General features: G+C 32.4%; 1 protein-coding gene across 1 annotated transcript in view; it reads left to right on the top strand.

Annotated features, from left to right (window-relative positions):
* The window catches only part of LOC113398275 (septin-7), a 477393-nt gene that overhangs the window by 366859 nt on the left and 95191 nt on the right, over window positions 1–15343 (top strand). The gene's annotated exons all lie outside the window — the stretch shown is intronic.

A 15343-nucleotide genomic window follows, 5' to 3' on the forward strand; every position in this document is an offset into this window, starting at 1 on the left:
CATATATTACTAATTTCTTACAATAAAATTTTTGATGCGTTCTATTAATATAAATACAACGTATGTATATTAATAGAACGTGTTTAACAAACAGAGTTAGGATAAAAATTGTAATTCAAAAATATTATCGAATAAAGTTCGTAAAATGTTCATTCACGCATGTAAACCACATCCAGCCTCCGTTCACTTATTAGTGTGTTAGTCACGGCACGCCAGTTTATTTCAGCTTCTCAACTTCGACAACACGGGGTATAATTTTCATAAGAGCGCTGCTGCTTTCCGACGCAAAAATTAGATTCATCAGCCTCGCTGGCACATTTGTTCGAAACATTCGCGTATCTAATTCGATTCGAATCCATAACGAGTACGTGAACAATATGCTACCAACTCCTACGTAGCTGTTACGTTAAATATTTTCCATCTACGTTTAAATAATATAATATTTTCTGAGTTTGAAAATACTATTTAAAAATAAACTTTATTAAATACTTATAATGAGGTGAACAAAATTAATAATATAACTATAATTACTTTTTGTTGTTTATTTGTGTCACTATGAAAAAAATCACACATTCTTACATAGATCTAAAATCAAATAATTATTTATTGAACTAGTCTCTTGAATTTTTGAATAGTCATTGTACAAGGTAACATTAAAACCATCGATGGTTCGTAATGTAAATTCTACTGAGAAGAACTGGGAAGAAATTTAGTAAGTACTTTTTTTGGAAATTATATAAAGGGTTGTTCGGGAAGGATATCACAATTCATCATTGTCTATATAGAATGAAATTTATATTGTCCTTTATGTAAATAATTTTTTGCTTTAAAAAGCAAGGAGTTCGTATTAGTTCTAAAGTAAATCTTAATAAGTCTTATCTATTATAATAATCTTTATTAATGTAACAATTTAATGAAATTAACTATTAACCCTCACTCATGTAGCATTTTTTACTCTAAAAACATATTCCGAATTGAAAACGATCAATTGCTATCAGGGTAGTTTGAGGTCTTTAACAAGAAGTATTTATTAGTGAAAAGTATTAAAGTCGGTTCCAAAAATCATTGCATAATTCTTTCGGCAATATTATAAGAAATATGTAATCATAAAAGTTCTCGTTCTTGTGTCGGATATTTTTTCAAGCTTCACTTTATATTACGTGAACGTCTTGCTTAACTTTTTTGTTGGCCACAGATCGTCTTCGCCGAGGTCTTGGGATCAAACCGAGAACCGTTTTTTCGGTCGATAATTTCTGAGTGGCAGCATGGAGTCCGTAATATGACTGTGTTTACACTCCCGAATCTATAATATCATATAATCTTTAACTATTTCCAGTTGGATTGGATGTCTGCACTGGTCAAAATCAATTGGATTATTTTATCCCACGTGACGGTTTTGTATGAGAAAAATAACGGAATATGAAAAATTGTTTTGTATTATTTGTTAAGAATAAATAATTAAGAAAGAAATAGTAGGCCATCACAGAATATCTGGTTGAGGTTTATCATTCAAATCAATATAAGTACTTTTAATTAATAAGTATTAGTATATGCAGCCACACACATAAAAGGGAGTCTAGAGCGGCAGCGTAGAGAGGATGATGGCGTCAGAGCATCATACCGTGTGCCGTGACGGCAAACCAGCCTATTGATGCCAAGGGCATTGATGTTTCACACGAAAACTATATCGACTAAATTGAAAACGTCACGTATCACTTTCTAGTAAACTACTTTTACTACTGTACTGGACTACTATGTTACTGTAACATTGAATTGAAGATGGCGTTCGGGTCACAAAACATAATTTACTTATCTCACGCGAGACCAGAAAGTTTCGTTCAAACAAATAATGTAGGTATCCATCGTGCGGGGAGCACCTGGGCGGCACTACGATCGGTGTATCCCTTGGGAAATAAAAACTTTGTCGCACGTCGCTTGTCCTAAAGCCTTCTTGCAGTCTCCCGCTTCGCTACACGTTCGTCGATTTGCTACCGATCTACACTTTATTCTCAAGCTTTGATTCTCAAGTACACGAAGCGTTTACGACATCGATTCCTATTACACGAAGGACGCCGGAGCGTAAATTAAGCGTTCTTAACACACAAGACGTTCGAAGTTCAAATTGAATAAAAATAATATTAAAATGAAAATATTTTTTCTATTAAATTAACATCTACGTAGTGTCAGAATTCCTTGAAATGTCTTCGCTAATATTACTACGGCACTAAAAGTTTTCGACGTTCCGAGTTCGATAACTGCCCGGATCTGAGCAGGAATTTTTAAATTAATTCAAAGGAAAAATAAAATTACTGGAGTTGGTGAGGATTAAATTACTACGACGTAATCAGTTTTATGAAACTTGGGATATGGATCACGATATTAAATTGAGTTCTATCAGTCGTTAAAGATATGTTAATGGAATAAATATTCTCGTATTTTAAACGGTTAGAAAATTTGCAATGATATTATACATTGTAACCCATGGATTTCCGTATTATTATTCAGCTAAGAACCGAAATGAATGCAAAGTAGGCGATAAATTTTATTAACATATACGTACTGTTCTGAAAGCTCAGTGGTACGTGGAAGTTTAGCGATGTGATGTCTTAGATTCAATTCTGGTTTCTAGTCTATTTTTGTTACCAAATAAAAAAAACAATTAAAATTTATTTAAAAAAAATATCGCATTTTTATTACAAAACAGTAAATACATTGTTGATTACTATAATCTTTAATACAGTGTAATCGAGGTACAAAAACTAACCGATCGTGATATTTACACTCGGAGCACCGTAGTCACACCTTTATTCCCTAGTGACTACGTAGATACTAAATTAGTATGGACGTAGTTTATGCCATATAATAATGCAAAACTTACATGTAAAATATATATAAATTTTATTTTCGAAAAGATAATAATAAATCAAAAAATTATCGTGAATATATAAATATACATTAACACAGTCAAAAGAGGCTCTGTATTTACGCACACTTAGAGACTGGAGAACCCATATTTTTGGGTATTTGTTATGATATACTTGTATCTTGTTATGATATATTATAATAGATACTTTTCCAAAGAAAAAAATATATTGTTTCGTTAAATTATAAAAACTTTTTAAATAAGTTGTTGCATTTATTTGAAGAGAGAGGATGGAATGTATTGCTTTTTTAAAATAATAAAGTCAAGTTAACTTTTCCTCAATACAAAGTCAGTATAAAATCTATGAACCTTTTGAATAAACATTTGTTTCTTAGCCCTTTAGCAATCGTAAAGGGGATCGGAAACTTTGCCCTAACTCTGTTTAAACTTTTATCCTAAAAGTCCTTTTTGAGAGGAGTTCTGAAGCATGAGACACAGTATAGTAAATCTGATTTCATTATAAAGATCGTTTAAGTTTAAGTGTAATATGATTAAGTTTTCTGAATTATGCCTAAATTGCTTAATTTTATTGTTTCACGGTTTAATTTATTTCTAATTATATATCCACATAATTTAACAACAACTGGTTTATTACAGGTACAGAATAGAGTATTTTTTTACGGCATCGGTTGGCGGATAAGCATATGGGCCAACTGATGGTAAGTGATTACAATAGACAATGGCGCTGTAAGAAATATTAACCATTCCTTACATCGCCAATGTGCCACCAATTTGGGAACTAAGATGTTATGTTCCTTGTGCCTGTAGTTACACTGTCTCACTCACCATTAAATCCGTAACACAACAATATTGAGTACTGTTGTTTGGCGGTAGAATATCTGATGAGGGGATGGTACCTACCCTCATCTAATTCTAGATGGAGGTAGGGCTTTATGCAAGCCGACTGGGTAGGTATAACGCACTCATTAAATATTCTATCACCTAACAGCAATACTTCGTATGTGTTCTCAGTGTTCCAGTTTGAAGGTGAGTAAGCCAGTGTATCTACAGGCACATGGGATACAGCACCTTAGTTGCCAACGTTGGTAACATTGCCAATGTTTATGGGCGCTGGATCATTAACAATCAGGTGACCCAATTGACAGACTGCCTACCTATTTTAAATGAAAATAAAATTTTATAATTCAATGAAATATGAGGTAAATTATTATGAAATGTTCGCTGCTCAATGGATTTTTTTTTTTTTATTTAATTCATAATAAAATCTCCATGTTGTTATTTTAATAATATTAAATTAATATAAATAATTTGTTCTGCCTAAAGGCAAATAAAATAATTTTAAAGCTAACCAAGGAATGTTGGTAGAAATTAAAATAAAATTACAAGTATAATTCAATTAAAACATTCTAAAAAACTTTTTAACCTGTATGTGACAGGCTTAAATAAATATTTACTTTTTAAAATTATAAAACGAGTGTCATTCAACACAATGCCTAAGCCTATAGGATACGATTTTGTACAGGAATTCATTATGAAACTTAGATGTGTACTAAGAAATAATTTTTCATAATTCGTCTCCCAAGGGAGTTAAAAGGGGGATGAAAGTTTGTATGGAAATTCGTCGCTTCTCATGTTAGAAATATGAAAATCGGTAGTTAGGTTAATGAGTTAAAGACGATGCTAAAGTTTTTCAGAAAATTCATCACAAAAAGGGATGAATGTTTGTACCGAAGTTTGTCATTTTTTAAGTTAGTAATATGGAAATCGTGTTTTGACTTCTGTTTGTAATTAAATGAATAACGTTGGTGTATTTTCCGATGGGATATCCCATCGGGTAAATGGCGTTTAGTATTTCTAACATGACTTAGATTTTGTTTTATGTCATAATTTCACCTGATGGGAAGTGACTCCTACTATACATCTGCACCGGGGCTTGCAGGTGCGTTGAAGGAAGGAATGAATAGGCGAAAGATTCCACAGAGTGGTTGCGAGAGGTAGAAAATAGTATTGAACTTGTAGTGTTATTAGACGCTCCGATTTACAAACATTGTTTATGAGGAACACGAGGAATGCTTGAAATGTTTCGGGAAGGCTATTTTATCTCATTAACATAATTCACTTAAGTCAAATATTTTATTTTAAGGAATTTATTGCGTGATAATAGTGAAAAATGACATATTTTTCTAAGTTAAATAGTTTTTTTTTAATGAGATTATCATCTTAACCTACACAAAGTTATAAGATCGTCTACGTTAGTTAAGCTTAGTTACTGATATCAAGGGTAAACATAAACAGAGGCGGCAACCTACGAGATCAGCTTTTCAGTTTTCAAAGGCAAGTTGAAATAAGCCTCGAGGTATGTCTTAGAACGTCAATCTATAGTCCAATTTTAACTTTTCTAGGTGACGCTGGCAATTTTAGAGCAGTTTTTGCTTTGATGAATTCGCAAAATTTCGTTGATCTTTCAAAGGCCTTTTGAATTTCACTGAAGTCGATCAGATGTTATATTTAAAGATTTAAGAAAGGTTTATAAGAATTAATTTGTTTATTAATTTTTCATGTTGTCGGTTTATTTTCTAATTAAAAATATGGCTTATTAATCTGACAATATAATATAAAAGTATGAAATATTTTTGCGTGATGAAGCGTGAAGTTGAGCTATTCTGTAGGGATCAATTCGAAACTCATCTCAGGATACGATCGTGCAATATCAGAAAGTGATATGTAAAACGGATTAAAGGAATCATTATAACATGTAAAGTTTACACGCATCAAAATAGCGTAAGTCTGTTTTCTTTCGATATTTCGAATGAGATACGAGGTGTGTTATTCCAGAATAGCAACTTAGTAACCGAAAACGGTTTAGTATAGTTATGTCTTACTATTTTTGTAACGCTAATGATTTTATAGAAAAAATACTTAATGGGTCGATTGAAATCAACTATAAATATTGCTCGTAATTAAAATTAAATACTTATTATTATGTTAGTTAAAAAATCTATTTAGAAGTGTAATTTGCAATGTCAACAAGCTATGCAGGGAAATCTAAATTTGGTGCAGGGAACTCGTGTCTGTGTGTCATTGTTTAGAGATCTGGGGAACGTCGCTGGAGTCAATATGCGGAACATTTCCTATTTCACGCCCACTTCTTCTCCTGAACCGATGGATACACAAAGAGCGGTTATAACACTATTTTATGACGTCATTTTTTGATGTATTTAATTCGTTATTATATTTTGTATGTTCGTTGATGACCTTTAGCCTTTATTATCTGTTAAATATTTATTTATATATATTATAATAATATATTGTATCAGATTGACCGTGTAATTTTTTTTATTAGTATATCTTTTGTTATCAGTAAAGATAAATTATTAATTATTTGTAAAACTAACAATGAAATGTTTTTTTTCGTCTAGTAGCGTTTTGAAGTTTAGTTCTGTTATAGGTTCTATATTCCCCGTCTTGAGTTCCAGGTCGTGCAAATTAATGGGTTTTTCTGCCAATTAACTCTCAGTAATAGCTCGAAGATATGATTTGGCAATATTACACTCCAGGGAGCCGGACAGCTTAATCCCTGTGAAGTCGTATCGGATTGTTGTTACAAGTGTTTATACTCAGATTTGTGAATTATTAACTTCTTGGTAGAACTAACCCTAAGTAGTCTCGGGTAGTCGGTGGGGATAGTTAAACTAACAATATTTGCTACCCAAGGATTATAAACTTTTCGATAAAATAAAAAAATAGCTTCATTCAACTTTTTCTTTGTTGCAAGTCTATTTAAAATTTAAAAGTTCCGTGAAGAAGCGCAGCTATAATAAATCTGCATTAGCAACTCCATGCAGTTCGGAGCATATTTTTATTCCAACACAATTTGTAATGGAAGCGACACGCGGAGACAAGAGAGCAAGGGGGGGGAGGGTAGGTCGGAGGCGGCAAAATTACTTGCAAATTCCATTTACGAACTCGGCTAGGCGACGTCAAAAGAAACTGGTGACTTCGCTGCTCGTTACTCTATGATTCGAGCTAATTCCCCAAATTTCTCCCTGTAGAATATTATTTTATAATTAATTTTAATTAGAAAATCTAAATAAATAAAACGATAAATAAAATTACCTGACCGACTAATGACGCGCAGCTTAAACTATAAGTTATGCTTGAAATTTGGAATAAGACTTTTGTTTCAAAATCTAAAGGAATACTGTGAAAAAAACTTTTGGAAATTTTGTATTCAAGATGATACCCTCCTTTATTAACTTAACCCAAAGTTGTTTGTTCAAATTACAATTTTTTAGTGCACCAAGTTTACTAACAAACATGGTCAAATAAATTTTTGTGGTTAGAGACTCCAGAATATTCCGAGTGGAAAAATCACAAGGCATTTAATATAAATAATAATAGCAACTGAACGCATTAACTGGGTTAATATCTAAATAAATTATATAGTTAGTAGAGCTCCGGCACATTCATTGGCGTATATGACTTTCACTTGTTGGAAGTCGTTACATGTCAAATTATTCACCTGGTTATAAGAGTTTTCTTACTTACTTGGTTCAGTTCAAACCTGTCTGGTAATGTACCACTCACACATCAGTTAAACTATTCTCAACGGTGTGTGTGTGTGTTCTGGTTTAAAAATAGAATTAGTCAATGTTATTCACAGGTACAAGGAAAATTTGCCTTGTAACACAAGTGTCTCAGAGCAAAGGGGACATTAAGGAAATGTTTGGCAAATGGCAATGCACAGGCAAAGCAGCAGTTTTAATTTTGATTGCCAATAGATTGTCAAATTTCGGGGCAATATTAAAATAATATTATATTTATATTAATTAATGATGAATTTAAATCTAAACATTTATATTCATCATTAATTCATTTATTTTAATTTATAGGCTATGACACCAAAACGGTTATATATTTCTATTTTAATTAAAAAACCAAAACTAAATTTCGACTAAACAAAAATTTATGTTATCAAGATTTTACTTAAATTGAATATCAGAAACGATAATGGTCATAAAATATTTTATGTTACATAATAATAACATAATTTTATGTTATATTTAGAAAACATTTAGACAATTTTTTAAGACAAATATTTATTGATCGTCGTGAACAAGACATTCGTAGATAATGTCGAAATATCGAGCTCCACCAAATAAAAAATTAAAAACATGGTTAATACCCCGTTTTAAATACTTGTAGTAATAAAAATAACCGTGTTAATTTAAAATCTTAAATATTTATTGAATTATATTGTCAAAAAATTGTTACTGTTTCGGATAAAATCACCTAAGACCTAAAGTAAACTGATAAAAGAAACTCAGTAAGATTTTTTTATCACAGTTATTGCATACAATATATATTTGCACCAGGATATATATATGTATAAAAGTATCAGCCTATAAATGTCCCATTGCTGGGCTAAGGCGGCCTCTCTCTAAGAAGAGAAGGTGTGGAGCAAATTCATCCACGATGTTCCAATATGCATTGGTGGTATATTCATCAGTGTGGCAGAATTGCATTGAAATTAGAAAACGCATGCGAGGTTTCCTCAAGATGGTATTCTTCACCACCAGTCGTTAAGATGCAATCGTTTTAACCACTGGGCCATCTCAGTTCAAAGTATATACATATATATACATCTATGTAAATATATAATATGTATGTTTTAATAAGTATGTTGACAATTTATAAGCAGGAACGACTTATTGTATACTGTCTCGAGGAATGAAAGGCTCCCATGAGATCGTCAAAAATGTTTATCCACAGGGACCAACTCTACGGCTTCTATCCCTCATTCGTTATATTTTGAAACTGTGAGTAGATTTTCTTGAAACATTTAGGAATACATCATTTCAAATAGCTTACACTCATATTAAGAAATCGTTGTTTTGTAGGCTTTGAGCAAGTTTTAGTACGTTCATTTATCTTGTCTTTTACTCATCCCTCTAATACGCTGCGATCCCATTTAATGGGTAAAAAAATATACTAGATAAAAAACAAAATAAATTGATGTAATTTTTTTTTAAATAAAGGTAATGAAGTTTTTCGTATTATAAAGTTACCGTGAAGTTTTAAATATTTAATATTTTAAAAGTTATGTTCGTTAAATTTAAATGTCGTGTACAAATTCAATGAACAGTCCATAAATGTTTCACATATGGCTAGAAGCTTTCTGGCCTCTCGAGAAGAGCGAATGGAGCTTGCACCACATTGCTATAAAGCAGGATGGTGGATACTCGTGTGGTAGGATGTCATCGAACGTGCGTTTTTTCTTTATTAAAAAAAAAATCAATGTGGCAGGAGTCTTATCTGATGGAAATCGACTACCATCGCCCATGAACATCTGCAACAGGTCTTTCAGTATGCTCAATTTAAATTTACTTAACAACCGAGCTTGTACTCTACAAGCAAATGAAAACTTAGCGTTGCTTGAAGTTTGAGTTTGAAGCCGCAATCTTGGATCAAGATTCCATGTCGACTTATTGGACCATCTCTTCGTTTAGTGTTAAAAATAAACGTAGAGAATAGATCAATTAATTCACGAAGACCTCTTCCGAGTTGATTTATCGGTGTTGAATAAAAAAAACAAATATAATCTAATTTGCATTTTTTTGCTGTCCTTACTCTTAGTCGTCTCACGCACACTAAGACATCTTATATGCACTAGCGTCACTTACACATGCAATCCGTTAGTTAATTAAAGTGGAGGGGCGGGCCATCGTGAGTGAACAAATCTATATTACATTTATATTGTTTTGTTTTATTGTATAAGATTGAACAAATAACAATTTCCGTTCGTAAAAATACTTATATTTCTTATATTTTATAGTAGAATCGTACACTCTATTATTATTGAAAGCTAAAAATCGTTAAAGAACAAAGAGCTAGACATTTCGTGAAGTCGGAAAATTCAATACGAAAATAACAAACCGCTTTCAAGTCTTGCTTCTACACGTCCGACACCAGCTAATAAGTGTAGACGCGAATGAAGTAAAAATTTCTTCCATTGTCATTCGGGGAGCGTAGCGGTGGTAATGAGCTAAGTTCGCCGTTACGTCCCGTAACTTACATACCAATCGGAGTTCAGTTCTTTCTCATCGCTATTGGTAATCATGCCGCAAACATTGAAAACAAAAAAGTTCTAATTATGTTAGTCTTATGCGCAACATATTACTTATCAAAATTGAGCCTGTCTGGAATAACAATGAATGATATATATTTTTTAATTTTTGCGTGATATTGATAGTTTTTAAAGACCGATGTGTTATGACAATTCGATAGAAATTGGATATTTGAACGGTTATGAAGATTTTTGAAGATGCCATTAATGTATATAACAGCTATATTGTTTCATGAAGCAATCATTAGACGAACCTTATTATTGAAAACAGACTAAACTAAATAAAAATTACAGACTATATAACATCACGGTATGACGATTCCAGGGGATGACACCGCATGGCGCTGCTAATATCGTATAAAAGTCTTAAAAATAGTAAATTTATCTTTATTAATAATGAGGTGAACCAGTAGCATGACCTGCGTGAAATTTTTGTTACAAAAATCCTTCAAGAATTGCATACAAGCCCTAAATAATTTTACCGCGTTTTGAAAGTAAAAAATTCATAAAACACTCAACAGAGAAAGTCGAAAGCCACTCTGTCTATCTGTCTGTTACGCTTTAACGGATAAACCACTGAGCTAAATTTGATAAAATATAAATCTTATATATGTATATAAAAATAAGCTTAAGCCCAATATTATTTTTGTTATACCTAAGGGCTAACCTGCGATCTACGATCACATATAGTTATTAGTATATCTCTGTAGACCATAAACTAGTGGCTGTTGAGAAAGGTTGGTCTTTAAAATTTTAGGTAATTTTCTAGATATTTAAAAAAAATGGATGGATGTAAAAAAAGGGTTCTTTATTGTGGAAATTATTTTCGTAATGTGTTAACGAGTCTTCGAATCGTTTTAATAAATCTTAAAATTCAATCCTCTTTTATGACACACAATTAAAAGGGTTAATTGTTAAAGGACTGTCGTGAGTAAAATTTTTATGTCAAACGCTTACAATGTTAACCTAGAATTTTTATAACATGGAATATAATAATGTCAGTTGAGTCCTACATACAGGTGATTCTAAATTCAAATTTCATTTTTAAATATCGAAGCTATACGTTATTCTCTCGGCAAAATAGCTCAGCATTTTTTTTCTTTGGACGCTGTTTATTAGCTTTAACATTATATGAAATAGCTGATAGTTTAGACTCAAATTAAAAACTGATCTAGTTGTATATCGGGTAGGAAGCGGTCACGATCCCTAAAGTCACTGTAATTCACAATTATTTTACTTATTATCTAACGTTTTAAAATATTTTGGTTAGTAAAATGTACACAACCAAAATTCGTAAAAAAACTTAATTAAAAGTAAAACAATGCATCTATAATTTTTGCCCCCACTGGTGACAGGACTATTTTGAAATGCATTCTCGCCACCATTCCACGCCGTCATGATTTGTACAGTAACTATTTTTAGTTCTTATTTATATATAGTTAAGGCCTTAATAGTTTTTATGTAAATAAAAAAAAAACAAATATAGTATAAACAGTATGGAACCAAGCGACCTCCCCGCACGTACTAAGCTAATACAATCTATCTTCACACACGTTCCACGTCTTTTTATCTCATGCGTTTATTCGAATATCTTATAATATCTCAGTGAAAAAAGAAATTTGAAGTATCCCGAAAATGCTAGAATGTAATGTGGTATTCATTCTTGCGCTAGAAGTCTCCGTCGTGTTGGATTCCTGTACAGTCCAGTCGTATAACTAATCAAATCTTAACTGCTTCGTTGGCCTGGTGGCTAGATATATGGCTGTGGAACCCGAGGTCCAGAGTTCAATCGAAAAATTATCAAAATTATTAATTAGTCTGGAAGTTGGAAGTGTGTACATTCTCGTGCCTACGCACAAAAAACACGTTAAGCTGTTGCTTCTGCGCCTGAACTCTTTCCTTGATTATGAAAGAGCATCTGTGTCTTGTGTAGTTGGTTGCCCTCCCTTGAGATAAGACAACGTGGCCTAAATCGGTCAGGACGACATCATCGCCATAACTAATCCAAGATTGATCTTGTTAAGGCTATTCCCTAAAAAAGCACCTATGTTTGTGTGGACCCTGCACTATAATATATCTAGTGAGTTTAGCTCGTCTCCATTGAGAATAGCTGCTAATTTTGTAAAGAGCAATTGGACTTATTCTTTGATTCCGTTGTAAAATCGTATTTAATGCCACACAAAAGATTTACTCGGACTGAATATGTATCTATGAAGTCGAGTATCTTATAATCAGTTTTAGATAAAACAATAAATGTTGTTATGATATTTGCTTGTCTATGCTTTTATTAGTCTGTAAATTATCTGTTTGTTTGAGCATCAAGAAAAATATACTAAACCCATTATGATTAAAATTTCTGTTTTTTAAGCGGATGATTAGAATAAAAAAAACTTATGGTTTATGTTTTATCTAGACAAGATGACGTAAAATGATGACAACGATCAAATGGACTCAATATAACGATTCTGTCATAATCCAAACGAAAAACTACAAGGGTGAGTCCAGTATAAGCAAGACTATATATTTAAGTTATTTGTTTAAAAAAACGTGTTGTATTTTCGTTCCCAGTTGCCTATTTAAATTCTTGAGTATTTTTCACTGTTTTATAAATGCTGGATAGAGTCATAAGCGTTTATTGTCATAGCAGGCTTCATTTAACATCACAACCGCCTGTTCATATGAAATAAAACACCTAGATTTTTCTTCTCAATCTCCCGAGTTACGTTCAGTCAATTATATCCATTAAAACGTCATAATTGTTTACTTCCATCGTACAAAATTGAATCATATACTCGTCTTCATACATTTCATGTCTTGTGGTTTCTCAAAGCTACTTCAGTTGTGCGCTTTGAACGTGACTTTTAGGATGTAAGAAGCTACAACAACTAAATATTTTATAGTATTTTGAACCTTAAGTGACATTGATAAGGTTTACAATTAGTTGTAGGGGTCGCTTTGTTGGCTAGTAAGAGTCGGAATTGAGGGAAGGTGGCAGTAAATAACAAGAAAGATCGGATTATTTCGATAAGATCGTAAAATGAAACAAGGCGTGCCTCCACGGGACGTTTTCTTGAATACGTTACAGAGTAAGTTAAGCAAGTAGGTAAACTCGAAATATAATATTTTTTTGCGGTGTTTAATAGGTTTGGCAATATATTCGTTTGGATTAATATTTATTGGTATTATTTTTTGAGACCTATAATTTATAATCTGTAATATGTATGTAAATTACAATAAATTGATTATATGGCTTCGAATGAAACCTTTGAAGGGGTTCTTCTTTGATTTTATCACGTAAACTGGTTTTTCCGTTTAAATGAACAAACTGTTCAATATAAAATAACTTAAGACTTATCCTCGTTAGCCTTTATAAAAATGCAATTATCAGAAAGCTACATAATTAATTTACTTAGTACAATATCATAAAAAAAGCCGCTTAATAATTACAATCTCATGAAATCCAAGCTCACATCAATAGTCTAAATAAAAAGCTGCTGAAACTGTGGAATGAGTCCTTTTCTAAAACGTACTGCATGTTATAGTATAAGTTTTTTGTATATTGGTATAGTAGTTTATTAGTTAGGCATTACAAAAAAATATATAACGTTACGTCGCCTCATTTGCTAATAGAAATGTAAACAAAATTCAACTATATATTTCTATAATTACTAATGTTAATATAGTATATACGCTCTGAGCAGTCCAGTGAGTACGAGAGCACGCGCGGTTCCAAGTGCAATCTTATTTTTCAGGGCGGCTCGCTGGCTCGCTGCCGGCGGCTTATTGCCTACGTGCCGGCCCGGTCGCGCTCCCGTCATATTATTCTATCGAACGGCTATCGGCTGCGCCCACACGACTGATATTGGTATACCCGAAGCTGCTTTCTTCAGATATTGGACCGGATCGTAAATAAAACTGCCACCGTGCGGTTGAGCAAAACGCTAGAACTCATTCCGCTTATCACCTTTAAGTATTCGCTACGAAATATCGCTTTGCCAAGTTGCATTTTCTTACTGACTGAACAATGTTTTAAATATATTTTTCACATTGGGCGAATGTTCGTTTTATAAAATAAGCATAGTTCATTGTTTTTAGTACTTTTAGTATTTAGTACTATTTGGTTTTGAAATTAATGCACGATTTATACGTACAAATAGAAGTGCGTATTAAAATACATACTTGATATTCTGATACTAATTTTTTTTTGCCAATTTCTCTTGATAGAGTGTACATTCCGAACCGGCTTAGCTTTACATTCAATTCAATCGAATAACTTATATTTTGATATGATTTGATGTACTTAATAATAAACTTTATTTACCTGATTAAGAATTACAACACAATTTATCTCTTTCTTACATCAGTAATTTAACAATCGAGTGAAGAGACAAAACTCTGTGTAACTTTACAACGTTTATTAAAAAGGGGCGTTGTTTCAGAGAAAGAAAAGATTAATTTAAAGTTTCAGGTGTATAATTTAGGTAAATAATAACATAATAAGAAAAATCGGAACTTATTGCTGAGGCGAACGACGCCGCGGAGAGTTGGCAGGAAAAGCGAAAGTTTTATCTGCAGTACTCGGGGCGTTCTCATTTCCACGGAGTCGTTTTTGATCATAATCGCGGTAGGGTTGAACCGCTGGATAATTGCTGATCTTGCGATACACCTGCCGGTTATCGCTTCACCGAGATGGGTAAATCGATTCTGCGATGATAGTAAATTTCTATTACTTGCTTTCAATTTTGGTACATCTTAATTTAATACATTTTAAATGCGAGATATGGTCGAACACTTTTTACAATTTCGATAACAATGGTATTTAATTGATGGCCTTGCTTTTAAAGTCGGTGTTTTATTGGATGCTGTCTCTTTCTTTCTTAATTGATTTGACATTTGAAAGAAGAAGACGAAATTCATTGGTAAACGATGTATTTAAATATGAAATGCACTATTGTTTATTCAACCATAAAATGAAGGTTTTAGAAACACGTATTAACTCGAGGGAAATATACGTCAAAATTATAAAGCATTCCGAGATAAATTTAAAACAGCCACACGAGGGAATTATAAACGGTGACAGTTTTGACAAAACGACTTTTCAATTTGTTCTTATTATATCGAAAAATTATATTATTTAGTTCACCTCCTATAGTTTGCTAATATACTAAATATTTGTTACATGTAATAGAATTGAATAAACAGTTGTAATAATAAAAGTACTTGGTGGTAGGGCTTTGTATAAGCCCGTCTGGGTAGGTACCACCATTATAGTATACCGCCAAGCAGCAATATTTAGTATTTTGTGTGTATGTCCATTTTGAAGGGTGAGTCAG

The sequence above is a fragment of the Vanessa tameamea genome, chromosome 2, assembly GCF_037043105.1.
Source record: "Vanessa tameamea isolate UH-Manoa-2023 chromosome 2, ilVanTame1 primary haplotype, whole genome shotgun sequence".
NCBI classification, from domain to species: domain Eukaryota; kingdom Metazoa; phylum Arthropoda; class Insecta; order Lepidoptera; family Nymphalidae; genus Vanessa; species Vanessa tameamea.